This window comes from Equus caballus, chromosome 13, assembly GCF_041296265.1.
Source record: "Equus caballus isolate H_3958 breed thoroughbred chromosome 13, TB-T2T, whole genome shotgun sequence".
Taxonomy (NCBI): domain Eukaryota; kingdom Metazoa; phylum Chordata; class Mammalia; order Perissodactyla; family Equidae; genus Equus; species Equus caballus.
Window position 1 is genome coordinate 38,047,254 of NC_091696.1, and position 14,731 is coordinate 38,061,984.

The 14,731-nt window shown below is 42.4% G+C and overlaps 1 long non-coding RNA gene across 1 annotated transcript; it reads right to left on the reverse strand.

Annotated features, from left to right (window-relative positions):
- Window positions 1–1,179: 1,179 nt before the first annotated feature.
- LOC138917207 (uncharacterized) lies at window positions 1,180–10,813 on the reverse strand. Its single transcript, XR_011424909.1, has 4 exons — window positions 10,737–10,813; window positions 8,589–8,657; window positions 5,808–5,829; window positions 1,180–1,316 (listed from the first exon to the last, which is right to left on the reverse strand). It is a non-coding gene; the product is annotated as an uncharacterized lncRNA (long non-coding RNA).
- Window positions 10,814–14,731: the final 3,918 nt, after the last annotated feature.

The following is a 14,731-nucleotide window of genomic DNA, read 5'->3' on the forward strand; positions in this document are numbered from 1 at the left end:
CCTGCCTTTCTGCCCCCTCCACTCTGGGTCCCCTCACAGAGCCACTCCAGCCTGGCCCATCGCTCCCCCTCCACCCACCCTAGCCCAGCTCCCCCCTTTCCTCCTTGCTTCCTCTTGTCTCTGCTTCTCTCTAGTCCTGTTTCCTTCTGACTCCCTGTCACTCTCTAGGACTTAATCACTCCCCACCCCAACATCACTCACTCTCCCCCTGCCTGTCTCTTTCTTGTCTCTCTCCCCAGGCCCTCACACCCTCTGCTCCAGTGCAGTCCTGTCCAGGACCACAGACACCACCACCCTCACCTCCACACCCTCCCTGACATGTTTTGGCCCAGGTTCTGCTCACAGTGAATGAGAATGTGGTTAAGAGTCTGTTCATGCTGAGGTTTACTGCTGTGCCGTTGTTCCCGGCTACTCCTGGGCAGCATGTGCACAGTCAGACCTTGACCTTTTGGTCTGGTCTCAACCCCAGAACTGATGAAGGGCTGGCCACTTACTCCTGCTTGGAAGGAGGGAGGGCCCTTCAGCCTCCACGGGCTGCGGGAGCAGAATGGATTGGATTGGGGGACCTGGAGGGAGCCAGCTCTTTCCACCCCAGCACCTTCTCCTTGAGGTATGTGGGGGGTCCCATGCCATTGATCTCTGCCCTGCCCATCCCTCAGTAAGGAAATCATGGGAGGATTATGGGACCTCATGGGACTTACAAAAAACTGTGCTTCCATCAACTCCCCACAAAGCCTCCTGGACTTGGTGCTATTGGGGGGCAGCTGGCAAGTTGGGTGAAGGGCACAAAACCTGGATTACCGCAGGGCCTCTTCACTGGTCTCCTGGAGCCACTCCCGGTTCCTCATCTATTCCCCACCATCAGAAATCGGCCACTTCCTGGGGACAGATAGCTGTCTCTCTGATCACCAGACACCCCTGGGACTGGCAGGCACCATGTGAGTATTTACTGACTGAACAAACACAACCACAGCCAGATCCAGATGTAGGATGTGTCCACCACCACAGAAGGACTTCTCAGGCCCCTCGCAGTCAACAGTACCCCTCCCAAAATAACCTTGCTTCTGCCTCATTCCCATGGTTTCTGCCTGTTTTTGAACTGCGCGTACAAGACTCACACTGTGTACACTCCCTGGAGTGAGTCGGTTGGTCCTCCAAAAAGCAGACGCTGACACTGAGTTAGAACCATAAAGGGTGTATTAGGGGAGACAATAGGAAAGATAAATGTGGAGGGGGCAGGATTGGGTGGGGAAAACCATAATCAATTGCCATAGCCTTTTTATCACGGCTCAGACTCCTCTTTCAAAATGATCGTCCTGTAAGGCAAAGAGATTTGGGGTTATTTCAATGTGATCTTATTTTGTCCTGTATACATTTGTCTTCTGTAATATATCTGTGGCTTCTGATGAGCACTTTACTGTGTGGTTGCATATTTAATGGAAAATAATTGCCTTTGGATCTCAGGTATAGATCTATGAACTCACATATTCTCAAAATTATCTTTCATTTTTTGACTGGAAGTTCCTGAATTTCACTAGGAAAAAGGGGGGGGGGGTGTCTTTGCCTTATCTTTGAAACAAGGATTGTGCATCTCTGGGCCTGAGCTCTTACGCCCTTAGTTTAGTTGAATGTACTTCAGTGACCATCTTCTGATAATCTTCTGTGTGGAGATATTTTCATTTGAACAGTGAGAATGGTGAGTGCCAACATGTCCCAGCCATTTTGCAAGACACTTTCATTATGTACTTAGTCTTGTCTTCCTCACAATGACCTCAGAAGCCAGTATTACCCCCTCTCACAGACAACCGGGCTGAGGCTCTGAGTAGGCCCCACCGAGTGCTGGTCTTAGGGGCTGAGACAGTAGGAGCACAGGCAAAGAATTGGGATACTGTGTGGCAAGTTTGGAGAGATGCAAAGCTGACAGTCAGGGGTGGTGACTGGAGGATGCAGGGATGTGGTGAGAGGGGTCCAGCAGGGGTGGCTGCTGATCAACCTTGAATCCCCCACAAAGAGTCCGACTCACTGAAGGCCAAGGCAGCCACTCGGCTGATCTAGATCCTGTCTGCACTCTCAATCTCACGCGGGCACGATAAACCCAGGCAGACATAGCATCCTGAAAGCACCAAGTAAAATCTCTAAACCTCCAGGTTTTTTTTTCTGTCACACAGATCCAGAACTTTCAGAAACCCAAGGGAAATAAGTACCTCTATTTAGATTATGAACCAAGGGCTGTCTGGCAACAGTGACATCTTGGTGAGGACAACTGCATTGCCCACACTGTGTGACTGGAAAACACGCAGTGGTTCTGCGTGGACCTCATGCTGCTTTCACACTCCCTGCTCAAGCTGCTTGCCCTGCTGGGAATGGCCATCCCAGGCAATACATTATTGTCATCACACATGTCACTGCCTTGAAGCCAAACACAAATGTCACAAATCTTGCAGCCAAACAGCTCAAATGAACAGCCTTTTGTAGTGGAAGGTAAATATTGTCACCAGATTCACCTTGAAAGTTCTCTGCTCCACATTAAGAGGGATAGGACTTTTCAACATGGCTAGAAGTCTCCAATACTCTCTCCTACAATTTCTCAGTTCTATGTTTCTTGGAGGGAAGGGAGAGCTGAATGATAAAGGATGTAAAAACCAAAAAAATTCTTCCTAAGTCCTTAAATTTAAAAAGGCATTGTGGTATTAGTACTTGAAACAGCAGTGAACAGCATGGAGGAATGCAGGGCTCAATTCATCCAATGAACAAAAAGTCTCAAAAGCCAAATTAGGGTCATAGCTTAGTAGCAAAACTCTCCCAAGTTCTGATTCTTTTTTTTTCTTTTTTGCTGAAGAAGATTCACCCTGAGCTAACATCGGTTGCCAATCTTCCTGTTTTTGCTTGAGGAAGATTCTCCCTGGGCTAAGATCTGTGCCAATCTTCCTCTATTTTGCATGTGGGTCACTGCCGCAGCATGGCCACTGATGAGTGGTGTAGGTCCACACCTGGGAACTGAACCTGGGCCACTAAAGTGGAGCACACTGTTATTAACCACTAGGCTACAGACCAGCCCCACCAAGTCCTGACTCTTGATGTTCCGGTCTCTATCTGACTGCAACTTCACATGTATACTTTGAATGATGCTATTAAGGATTTCATTAGTGCGTTCAAGTGATTCGAGGTTATTCTTCAACAAAACAAATAGACATTAGTCATAGTTCCCCATTACTTGTACTTCTGTTTTTAAAGTGTAATCTAGGAAAAGAAGAGATTTTTTTACCCTCAATTCTTTTAGGCTTTGCTTCTTTGATCTACACAAATATATGATAAAGGATTCAGAAGTCAAGAATATTAATTACAGTGATAGCAGAACCTGTCTCCCGTGGGTAAGTCCTTACTAAAATAAGAAAAGTGGTACTTTCTAAGATGCTTGCTTGGAATTTAGACTGTTATACAATGTAATGAAACGGGACACTAGGATGAAGGAAGAGACAGCAAAAGAAGTGAACTAGAAGAAAGTGGAATTACTTCAACGTGAAGCCATGAAAAGAAAAATCAAAGGATGATTATACCTTTTTTTCATACGTGGCTATGTCTGTTTTTAAATAGGCTATGTCTTGCATGCATTGCTTTATCTCCCTTGAAAGGTGATGGAAATTAATCATAAAGAGATGAAAACCATTTCTAAGATTATTACTAAAACCAATAAAATTAAATTACCACAATACGTCAACAGCAAAAGCACCTTATTGGCACTATAAGTATAAATAACTTTTCAGCGGGACTATGGTCCCTGACGAAAGCAAGGCTTAGTTAGTGGCCTTTTAAATGTAGGAAACAAATATGGAAGTAAGAACCCTATTTCAATGAGATTCCTATTTAACCTTTTTTCAAAGATGGGGAAACACAATAAAATGTCTTAGTCTAACATCCCATCATTAAGCAATATTCTTAGAAAATATGAACAGTTCAAACAGCCCTGTCATCACCAGAGGAGAAACAAGCGAAAAATCAAGCAACCGATGTACTTATATTCCGTCCTCAAATTATCAAATAAAATAAATAGATCAGTGTAAATGTGTTAAAAAACAAAAATCAAGGCGCTGGCCCGGTGGCACAGCAGTTAGGTTCACACATTCCACTTCGGTGGCCTGGGATTTGCTGGTTCGGATCCCTGGTGTGGACCTATGCACTTCTTGTCAAGCCATGCTGTGGCAGGCGTCTCACATATAAAGTAGAGGAAGACAGACATGGATGTTAGCTCGGGGCAAGTCTTCCTCAGCAAAAAAAAAAAAAGGGGGGGAGGATTAGCAGCAGATGTTAGCTCAGGGCTAATTTTCCTCAAAAAAAATTAAATAAATAAAAATAAATTTAAAAAATTTAAAAAAGAAAAAAACCCAAAAAACAAAACTCAAAATGAAAAGAAAACAAAACACCTGACTTCCTACAGGTTTCCCCTACTTCCACCTGGCCTTTAAAATTATCCAGAGAGGGGCCGGCCCGGTGGTGCAGCAGTTAAGTGTGCATGTTCCACTTCAGCGGCCCGGGGTTCCCCGGTTCGGATCCCAGGTGCGGACCTGACACCGCTAGTCAAGTCATGCTGTGGTAGGCATCCCACATATAAAGTGGAGGAAGATGGGCATGGATGTCAGCTCAGGGCCAGTCTTCCTCAGCAAAAAAAGAGGAGGATTGGCAGCAGATGTAACTCAGGGCTAATCTTCCTCAAAAAAAAAAAAATTATCCCGAGAGATTCTTCTAAATGTCACTTGACTGGCTACTCAAAGGCCTCCAATGCCTTTCTGCGGCCCAGCAGATTCCCTTTCATGAGAACCAGGGTGGGTGGCTCAGGAGGACAAGGTCTTTGGAATCAAACACACTTGAGTACAGTCTCAGCTTTACCACTTGGTCATTACAGGACCTGGATAACTCACAATTTCTCTGTCACAAGATATATCACCACAAAGATGCAAATGTTACCACCCACCATATAGGTAAACAACACACATGAAACACTCACCTTACAGGTGGATGACACGTATAAAGCACCTAGAACATGACCCAGGATTCCAGAATCTTCTGACAGGCATTTAATTCTACTGTTTGACCCCAAAGTACAAACTTATCTTCTATTTGCATGACATGACAGCTCTGCTGCCCTGAGGCCACACTTCTCCCTACCACCAATGCTCCAGTCACCATAAGAGACACCAGCTTTTAAGGGCCTATTGTGTGCCCGACAGCCACCCTGGTTCTCAACAGACAGCATCACTTAATCGTCACAGTCTACGAAGCCGATGCAGAATGCATTAGCCCCACTTTGCATCCTATTCACTTTGCCTCATTCTCCACTGGCTTTAGGGGCTCCTTCCACTGAAGACTCAGAACACATGGTTTCAACCTCTGTTGTGACACACACTTTGCCTGGCAGTAGTTAGGTTCTTCTCTAAGCCTTAAGCTTCTTGATAGGCTCATATAGAATCTCGATCATCTTTACATTCCCCCAATTGTTAGGTCAAAGCACTCCGGCCAAATTTCAGACTCATGTCATCACTGGCTTCCTAAACATTTCTAAGCAGAGTTAAACTCCTCCCCTTCTCACTACTCATGTGATCTGTTCCTCCTCTCGGTCTCCCACTTCAATAGGTGGCAACTCAGTCTATGTCTTCATTTAGGCTGCAAACCAGGAGTAGTAAAATTGTCAAGAGTTAAGAGGCCAACCAGACCTGAGAAGTCAATGTATTTACTTCTAGCTGAATTAGAACCCACATCAAACATCTGTCTTGAGAAAATATTACAAAGAAAACAGAAGCCTGAAATCTTACCTTCATGCACCGGAGGGCATTCCTAGAAGAAGGAGAAGCAAAATTGATGTAAAAACATGTCATTTTTAAAACAAACCTACAGTTCCTGGCCATACAGTCAAAACTGTAATCCAATTGTATTATAATAATGTTGTAGTTCAGCAAAATAAATTCATAGAATTATAATCAATAGAAAGAATTTCCTATTTAATTGGTGATATTTCATAAACCATCTCCAATAAAGAGAATTAAAGTAAATATCTTATTTTGGAACAAAAGCTCTAGTTACGTTCTACTAAATGCACACCAATCTACTTCACTTTAATAATGGAAATGGCAGACATTTTAACATTAATATGCTAATGCACCATTTACCTGGCATTCTGTTTGTCAATGCCAAGAGCCATAATAAAGTCCAGAATCAAGGACTGTTTTCAAAGCCTCCAAGAAAACAAAAATAAAGGCAAAACTTTTGGACTAACATATGCCTTTTCACTCACCAGAAACACCTTAGAAATCTTTTATTCAGTGTTGACTATTCACTGAACTGACAAACAATTCTAACAAATCGGGTCCTATACCTTTCCCAGATCACTAACGACAAAGGTTGTCAAATTAGAAATGGAGTGGGAGACGGCTAGAGAAAATGGACAAGCAACAACGTAATGAGAGCTAACATTCCAGAAAAAGCAAAAAGTCTTCCCAAACCTGAGTCATCTCCTGAAGACATCACTGAATTACAGCTCAGTGAAACCCAGGCAGGGCCCCAATTAAACAACATGGAAAGACACACTTTCTTGGCCTCTAGAACATATTTCCCCGATCAAAAGTTATAAATGGTCATCAGATGCTGAGTTCAGCCTGAAAAACTTGACAAGAATATCACTGCAGTATCGAAACACCACTTATAATATGTTATCACGGGAAATGCATCCAGAGAAGGCCAACGGGAAAGTCAAGGATGTTCCTCTAACATTGTATCCTGCTCAGCAGACAGTGAGCTTCCTCTACCTGATGACACCCTACCCACAGGCAGTGACAAGCAGGAGGAGCGATGAATGGCAACTGAGAGGAAGGAGGAGGATTCAAGAGTCAAGTAATTCAGCTGAGGGGCAGGATCAGGACCAAGACAACAGTCTCCTGAAAATCAGAGCAGAGGGGCGTTTCAGATGAGAGAAGCAGTGGGAACATGAAGTGCTTTCCCCTTCTCCCGCTCCAAGCTCTGTTGTACTCTGATTCTCTTTCTTCTGAAGGAATTCCTTGGGCGAGGGGGAAGAAGATATCCCAGGAACCCAGGAGAAAGACGTTTGCTTTCAAGGAATTTCCCAAGCAATATGCATGGGGAAAAATTCATTTACAATGATAGGTCCATTACAATTATGAAGTCCAGAAATCTGTTCTCAATTTTAGAACTTTTGTACCTAAAACTCTGCCACTTTAACTCATCAGTTTCAGTCATCTGCAAAGCTCATTTATGCAGAACAATTTGTTCCCAGTTATGTTAGATAACTGAGGCATTGGTTGGGACCATCACCAAATATAGTCACGTCCTGCCCTCCACAATTAACACATTAAAAGGACTTAAAATATAAATCAAGTCCAAGGATGCCTCGGACATGAATGTGTGGGAAGACAAGTGAATATGACAAAATGTGAACATTTGCCTGGTGTCAGAAACCATTTCACTTCATTAAGGTGAGTTATGCATATCAATTAACTAGGGCCTAAGGTTGGTCTTCGTCTAACCATGTCTTCGAGTTTCATCCTGGTCTATTGATAAAAGATTGTTATACATGTTTGGTGAATAAAATGCTTTTCAAAGAAGAAGAAATTTGCTAAGCACCATAGTACATAATCAAGTCAGGAAATTTTGCAAACAGATGCATTAGAAAAAATGTTAAAAATTACCTTGTCCCTTAAAGATAAGCACTTTTTCTTATCATTCTATGGTGTTTTCATGTAGCAATTTTTTTCATTCTAGGTATATATAGAAGCATATACATTTTTAACTACAGTGTATAGAAACTCATGGTTTCTGGTTTTTCCACTTGACAATAGCATTGTCCATTTCCTGAAATGTCTTTGAAACATACAAATTTTAAAAGCTGCCCGATACAGTCACCCCTCAGTATCCTCAGGAGATTGGTTCCAGCGATCTGGTATCCATCCCCCAGCGGATCCCAAAATCAGAGGATGCTCAGATCCCTTACTTGGTCCTCCATATCCATGGATACAGAACCTGCACATACAGAGGGCCGACTGCATTTCACTGTGTGGATGCACAATAATTTAACAATTCTCCTACTAAGTGTCATTTAGGTTGCTGCTATATTTTCACTATAATCAATACTGTCCTATTAAATATCTTCATACAAGATCTTTAACTGCATGCCTGGTTATTTCCTGAGGGTGGATTATGAGAAGTGGAATTATACTCAAGAAAAGAAAATGAACATTTTTAAGGTTTCAGATACATACTATTAACCTGTATCTAAGAATGGTTACGAGACTTCACAATTCTCTAACAGTGTATGAAAGAGCCTATCAAGCAATTAAAATTTATTATTTCTTTTTGATAGAAAGGATTTCAAGCTTGAAGTTTTCTTATGGAGTTTATAGTTGTTTACTGAGTTCTTTACTAAAAAAGATTAGAATATTTTACAAGGTTGCTTCAGTTTCAAACATTAATTTGTATTCTTGTTAATAATCTGAAAGGAAACAAATGAAAGGCCCAGTGACTATAAGAAACCCCTGCATATTTAGGAATCAAAGTCTACCTACAAAGTACTGTAATATACTCACAGCGAAGAGCTTCTTCCAGCAGTAAATGGCCAATAGAGCAATTTGCAGGTAGGCAGTAATAACGACAAGCTGCCAAAGAAAACATAAAATTCAGGGCCAGGATGGAAATGGTTGGGCAGAATATCAAACAGGTGGAATAAAAATAATGTTAACATAAGTAAATGAAATAATAGAAAGTCTCAAAGAAACTGAACATATAGCAGTCACAAAGATTCGTTGTTCTAAAGTAGTGTCTGAGAGGTGACCGCGCCCCTCAGATGTCCCCAGTGGATTCCACTGCTTCAGGAAAGATCAGAACTGGCACTCGCACGTTTCTTTAGCGGCTGGCAGTGTTGTCAGGCCCTGTGACTGTAGGCATCTTGAAGCAGAGCTCAATTTCCAGTTCACCTGGGACCCTACCGGTTCCTGTGTCTAACGCTGGGCCAGCATCTCTCTCAATCACAACCTTCTTTTGATAATTTGAATTTTATCACTTAAAGATCAACATAAGACAAAAAACATAAAGTCAAGAAAAATATGACTTTAATCAGAAATAATCAACTTTTGAGGCTTGTATAAACAAAAGTGGTGATAATGTATATGGTACAAATATGCGTAATTCCTCTAAGATCTTAGATTTTAATTCTATTACATTTAATGCAAATAAAGACAAAGATTTCCACTTAGCATGTGCAAACTGCTCCTGAGAACTGTTCTGCACTGATTGCTCTAGATTTAACTGTATGTTCTTGAAAACTAGATACCTTAGTTCCAAATGCTGTCTTTAAACAAACAGAAGTATTCATCCAAAAGAATATGGCTCAGAGGGAATGAATTATTTACTAATTCATGCAACAACATGAATGAATCTCAGAAACACTGTGCTGAACAGGATAAGACAGGCACAAAAGAGCACATACAGCACGCGTTTATTTACATGAAATTTTAGAACAGGCAAAATTAACCTACAATGAGGGCAGGGATTGACTGGGAGGAGAGTGAGGGCACATTCTGGGAAGACAGTAATATTCTATATCGAGTGAAGCTGGATTATACTGGTATATATATTTGTCAAAACTCAGTGAATGTATTTTCAGATTTGTATATTTCACTCTATGTAGTTTTATATTAAAATAAAAATATATGTAAATAAATATTGAACTCTAGTTACTGGCAGGCATGATGAAATATTTAGGAAGAAATATACTGATGGCTGCAATTTAATTTGAAATACATCAAAAATAAGAAGGACTCATGGATGGGTAGAGAAATGTATGGGTAGATACATGATAAATCAAGTTTAGTAAAACGTTAGGGAACCAATGTTGCTGTGTGTTTGAAAATCCCCATAATAAAATGTTGGTGGTAATTAGCAAGACCAAAATGCCACGTCAGTGATTGTTCTATTGAACGAGAATTCCAAAAATAATTGTTATTAATGTACTAGATATTTAAAAAAATTTTAGCACATTCCCAATTGGATTTTTTCTCAACCAGTTCATCATGGAACTGCAAACTCCAAGTACACACTGGACAGTCCTGCAGAGGTGCTACTCCAGGTTTATGTTTTAAGGGGCGTGACCAAAGGGAAATAACCAGCCCCATGGCTTTTTTTCAGGTAGAGAATGAGTCAATTGTGGTATATCCCATATCAAGGAGCTCTATACAGCAATGAAAAGGAACAAACTATGAGTATACAAAATGTTATGGGTAAACATTGAAATGATATTGCTGACCTGAAGAATCCAGGTTTTTAAAAATAATCCTATATGATTCCACTACATAAAAATCTATAGACTATACACCAGTGGCTGAAGGTAACGCGTGTGGGAATAAAAGGGGGTGAAGGCAGATGGAGGCGAAGGAGCATGAGGAACCTTTTAGACGTGTTCAATATGTTTATTATCTTAATCGTGGTGATAGCTGCATGGCTGTACACATATATCAAAATTCAACAAATTATATTCTTGAAATAAGTGCTGCATCTTTTACACCACTTATTCCTCAATCTAGTTTCAGAAAAAAAATGGATTTACAAAGTGTTAGAGGTTTTTATTTTCCTGAAAAAAACTTTCAAACATTTAAAAAAGTTAGTTAACAGAATTTAACTTATGAATTTCTAAGCCAGTTTGTAATTGACAAAAATAAATAAATAAATTACAAACTTACCTGGGGATTTAAGTGTGGGCACGCATGAAATGCTTGGGTGTAATTCTTTGAAAAATACCCAAAAACATCCCAATCCTGTATGAATGAATGGGAAAAAATTAAAATTCTATATTCAAACTATAAACAAGAGAAGTATATATAGATATGAGCATAACTAAGATAGGCAGATACTATTATAACTACACTTGAATTAATCTACCAGTAAAAATTAAGTATAGAATACCCTTAAGACCGAACCTCTAAAATCATTGATAATATTTTCTTTCAACATTCATTTTTATTTTGAATCAGGGCACATAATGTCAGATTTCTGAACTGCATAAAAGATTTGCATAGGAGAGGAATCTTGCATGTTCTATGGTTAAAACTATGAGAATCAAAACTAGTCAAAAACACAACTCTTAGAGTGGCGAGCCAGAACTCACTGTCTATTTCACAGTATTGCTCCTAAAACAAGCAGAGCTGGCTGACCCAGAACTCGACGAGGACAGCAGGGGCCAGAGCCTGGCCAGGCTGCTCAAGAAACCTGCACTTAGGTCCCCTGTTGGCAGACAGGACCGAGTTCCCCTCAAAGAAATCCAAAGAAGCTGTTATTTAAACCACAGTGTGAAGCAGCAGGATGAAAAGGAAGGAACCACTGATGTCCGAGGTTTACTCTCAGTTGAGTTTCGGTGACCAGGAGACCCCAGCAAGAGGAAGAGCAGCCTCTGCGCCTCCATGTCCTGGTTCTCTCAGGCGGTACTCAAGGTGACAGGGAGGAGGTGGGGGCGGGACAGGGGTGGGGAGGGGGTCTGGGTGTGGGCAGGGTTGGAACTGAGAATGGGGACAGGGAGGGGTGTGGCAAAAAGGTGGGGAGTTGGGTAGACAAAGGTCTGGCAGGGGTGGGGGGAGACAGGGCAGACCAAGCCTGAGAGGTCAGTAGGTCAGCAGGTCAGTGGGACACAGGAGCAGGTGAAGTGGACTCTCAGGAGCAGCTGGAGGAGATGAGCCTCCTCTGAGCCTTCTCCTGTTGGGTGCGGCCTTAGCAACACAGATGCTTTGTAGCGTAGTGCCCCTTATCCACGGTTTCACTTTCCTTGGTTTCAGTTACTTGTGGCCCAAAAATATGAAATAGAAAATTCCAGAAATAAACAATTCATAAGTTGTAAATTGTGCACTGTTTTGAGTGGCGTGATGGACTCTCTCACCGTCCTGCTCTGTCTTACCCAGGGCATGAATCATCCCTTTGTTGCATCCCAAGCCATCGACATAGTCTGCTCCTGACATCGAACCATCGATACGGTCATGGCTTAATGATCCTCCTTCTGAGTATGGTCAGAAGGTCAATATAGCCTAACGTCATGTCACAATGCCTATGGCATTCACCTCACTTCACCTCATCAGGTAGGCATTGTATCATCTCACGTCATCACAAGAAGAAGGGTGAGTACAGTACAATAAGATACTTTGAGGGAGAAACCACATTCACATAACTTTTATTACAGTACATTGTTATAATCATTCTATTTTATTATTAGTGATTGTTGTTAGTCTCTTACTGGCCCTAATTTATAGATTAAACTTTATCACAGGTATGCATGCATAGGAAAGCACATAGAGTATGTAGGGTTTGGTACTATCCACAGTTTCAGGCATCCCCTGGGGGTCTTAGAACGTCTCCCCCTCAGATAAGTGGGGACTGTGGTACTCTCTCTTGACCAATCTCCTGCCTTCCCCTGTTCCATCCCAGTGGACCCCATATGACTTCATTGTTAGAACACCCCTCCCTGACCTGATGCCCCACCACACACGATCCTAACGACAGTTCCTCTCTGGAACCTTCCAGGACCTTGTGATTCTGGTCCTTCCCATTCAACCCCCTTCTTTCTGGAACACTGCAGGTTTCCCCACAGTCAGTCTCGGAGGCAAACCATATAAAACAAATGATGGCGGAACTGCAAAAAGAATCAAATACACAAGCAGAGTAGGAGATCGTTACCCTCCCTCTCAGCAATTCACAGACTAAGCAGACAGAACATCAGTAGGGATGGAGAAGAGTAGAACAGCAAAGCATCTTAGCCTGATAGAAATATATACAGAGAGAAATTATTACACCAAACAACTGTGGAGTATACATTATTTTCAAGCACATGTGGTATATTTACAAAAATTAAATAAATATTAAACCTATTTGGATATAAAGCCAATTTCAATATATTTCAGAGAAATGAAATCCCACAGAGGATGTTCTCAGATCACAATGTAATTGTGCTGTAAATCCATGATAGAAACACAGACTAGAAATTTCCATAAGTTTGGGAATTGAGAAGTACCCTTAGGAATAAAAGTCAAGGGTTGGCCCAGTAGCCTAGTGGTTAGGTTCATGTGCTCTGCTTCTGCGGCCCGCACTTCACAGGTTCAGATCCCGGGCATGGACCTAGCACTGCTCATCAAGCCATGCTGTGGCGATATCCCACATAAAATAGAGGAGGATTGCCATAGACATTAGCTCAGTGACAGTCTTTCTCAAGCAAAAAGAGGAAGATTGGCAACAGATGTTAGCTCAGGGCCAATCTTCCTCAGAAAAAACAAAACAATAAGAGTCAAAGATTATATTGGAAATGAATGACAATGATCATAACATTACGGCAATAAAATACATCTCCATCTGCCCTGGGAATTCCACTCTGTGTGATGAGATTGTATGATCTCTGAATCATCCTTGATTAAACAGACATCTTCACACCTGAAACAGTGGTGAACATGTCACTTATCTGTCACCCTGCTACCTGTTAGCATGGGCTTTACCTTACAAACCTCAGTGGGGGAAAATCCAAGCTGACTCTCATGATTGATCTCCCGATTTCCAGGAAATTGAGCATTTTAAGAGAGAAAGTTCATCAGCTTCTCTCCTGGGGGGGACTGGGGACAACACCCAGAGAGCTTGGCAGCACCAGGAGTGATGGGTGGGGAGAGCCACATAGGCGGGCAGGGGCCCAGGGACCCAGGTGACTAGGACAAACCCCACTGGAGATCATCTCTCCTGGGCCCCGTCCTGAGCTCCCTGAGGTGCTGTTCTGCATGATTGCGCACAGTTTCCCCAACTCATTCAGACCCATGGCAGCTTAAAATCATTGCTTTAAATCCCACCACTTTTTATTATTATGTAAATTTATAGCAAACAGGAAATATTCTATCACTGTTATAGCAGAAAATCCATGTCTTTTACCATAAATATAAAGAAATCATTAAAAACAAAACAAGGACAACAAAACAATAGTGCACATGAAATTCTGTTTAGATGCTGTTGGCTGCCTAAAGAACCCCAGAGGTGGGCTGACCTGGTTACACAAGGAGAGACCAGTACAGAAGGTGTGGAAGTCAGACCAGCCTAGAAGTGAACGGAAGAGAGGCCCAGCCTGTAAGGGACTGGGGACTTCCATGAAGGGCGCCAGGGTCACCCTGATCATAGCTCCAGCAGGGACGAGGGGGAGAAGGAGAAGTGACAGAGGTTGGGGGCCGTGAACAGGGGATATCCTTCCTGCAGCCAAGGAAGTGCTTGCTCCGCAAAGCCAGTGTGAGCCTCCCATGCAGGGGAGCCCTTCACGGCCCCTGAAGGCCAGGCCAGGAGCCTTGGGCTCAAGACCCAGCTGTGCTGCTTTCCAGCTGTGTGACACTGAGCTGGTTTCCTTCATTAAAATGAGAATGTCCATGCCTGTGTCCAAAGACTGTAATAAGGACAAGAAGAAGTCATGTGCTGAGGCCCCGTGCTCAACATAATCAGCAGCAGCATCTCCCAGGGGCATCTGTCCTTTGGAAACCAGTGCCTTGAAAGTGTGCAGCCATTAAAGGCCATAATGATACAACCAAAGGCCCCTCCTGTTAGCAGCCTGTGCTAAATACTGCTTTTCCTCCAGAGGAAAAGGCTAGTACTGTTGGCTACCTAACCTTCACTCTGTTATCCTATGAGATTTGGGGAGGAGAGCACTGTGAACCACTCAGGGGGACCAGCCCCA